Genomic DNA, 2,001 nt, shown 5'->3' with positions numbered 1-2,001 from the left:
TCACATTCGTGAGATTTTACAGTACTTCCAGTAAAAGTATTAACTGAGTTTTATTATCCCATAACACAGTAAAATGAAATGTGGAGACCAATTCCCATTTCAAATACACCTTGAGGGAGGTTTCGACAATGTAGTTGGACTCCTCTTTTTCTGGGAGAGAGTACTGAATCCAAAGAGATCGGGAGTGAATTATCCAAGTTTACACAGTGTCTATGCACAACTCCTAGACCTAGTACGTGGACATCCTGTCTTCCAGTTCAACAATAATTCAATAATTGCCTATTATAGGCCTGTTTAGGATAATCTGTCATTTGTATAAAACATTATTCCTAAGTGCTAGTGATTGTTTTTCCTTCTTGTAACAGATTGCAACTGACCGATGGAAGATAAGAATCAGACAGAAGTGACTGAATTTCTTTTCTTGGGCCTCACAGATCACCTCCAGCATCAGATTGTCCTCTTTGTCATGCTTCTCTTTGTCTATGTTGTCACCCTGGGGGGTAACGTAGGGATGATCATTCTCATGTGGACTGATCCAAGACTCCACACTCCTATGTACTTTTTTCTCAGCCACTTGTCCTTTGTAGATATTTGTTCTTCTTCTTCCATTGCCCCCAAGATGCTGTGTGATATCTTTGCGGAGAAAAAAGACATCTCTTTTGTGGGTTGTGCTGCACAGATGTGGTTCTTTGGCTTCTTTGTGGCAAGTGAATGTTTCCTCCTGGCTTCCATGGCATATGACTGGTATATGGCCATCTGTAAGCCCTTGCTGTGCACACTCATCATGTCCCAGAGGGTCTGTGTGCGGCTGGTGGTAGGGCCTTACACCATAGCTCTTATAAGCACAATGACCCATACAATTCTCACTTTTCGCTTACCCTTCTGTGGTCCAAATATCATCAATCACTTCTTCTGTGACATTTCTCCACTGCTGTCTCTAGCATGTGCAGACACATGGATCAATAAATTAGTGCTGTTCATCTTGGCTGGAGCTATAATCATACTCAGTGGCCTGATCATCATGGTCTCCTATATTTGCATCCTGGTGGCCATCTTGAAGATCCAGACTGCTGATGGGAGGCAGAAAGCTTTCTCCACTTGCTCTTCTCACCTGGCTGCTGTCTCCATCCTCTATGGGACTCTTTTCTTTATCTATGTTCGGCCTGGCTCCACTTCCTCCCTGGATATCAATAAAGTGATTTCTCTGTTTTATACTGTGGTAATCCCCATGTTGAACACCCTCATCTATAGTCTGAGGAACAAGGAGGTGAAAAATGCATTCAGGAGGAAGTTGGAAAGGAAAAATTCTCTAATGGTCTTGGTAAAATAGAACTCTGTTGTGTTGTACCATAGATGTTGGTACAGACTATACTGGAAAGCAATTGCTGTAGTCGAAGTCAGAAACTGCATGTGAGTCCATGCTCTGCCAGCTTATAGATGGCTTGAAAAATGGAGTAGTTCTTAAATATTTTTCTGCAGTATCTTATTGTCTGTGACATGATGAGTGTTTCAAAACAATATAGAGATGGACTGAGAACATAAATGTGAAACTATACTGGAAGAAAACTTAGGTGACTATTTGTGCAATCATGGGTGTTTGAATACTATTTAATCCAGACAAGAAAACCAAAAGTTGTAATTGAAAGTTCGAGGTAGCACAAACAATATTATGAGGGAAATAATAAAACAAGAGAAAATGTTTGTACACATGTGCCAAACAATGGGATAATACCCCCATTATTCAAAGAGCAGTCTAAAATTCAGAATGAAAAAGAAAAACAATAGGGTACCTGAGTGGCTCAGTCAGTTAAGTGTCCGCCTTTGGCTTGGGTCATGGTTCCAGGGTCCTGGAATCAAGCCCCACATTGGGCTCCCTGCTCAGTGGGGAACCTGCTTCTACCTTTCCCTCTCCCGTTGTAGCTCCCCTTGCTTGTGCTCTCTCTCTCAAGTAAATAAATGAAATCTTAAAAAAAAGAAAGACAACAAATAAGAGAGCAAACA

General features: G+C 41.2%; 1 pseudogene across 1 annotated transcript; it reads left to right on the top strand.

The window, feature by feature from the left end:
* The first annotated feature begins 379 nt into the window (after window positions 1-379).
* On the top strand, window positions 380-1,313 carry LOC308351132 (olfactory receptor 5G3-like; annotated as a pseudogene). The gene has a single exon. The product of its transcript is annotated as an olfactory receptor 5G3-like (transcript).
* Window positions 1,314-2,001: the final 688 nt, after the last annotated feature.

Source organism: Martes martes, assembly GCF_963455335.1.
Source record: "Martes martes genome assembly, chromosome: 10".
Lineage (NCBI taxonomy): Eukaryota > Metazoa > Chordata > Mammalia > Carnivora > Mustelidae > Martes > Martes martes.
Note: the sequence above shows the minus strand (reverse complement) of the source record. Positions and strands in the feature narration are given on the sequence as shown.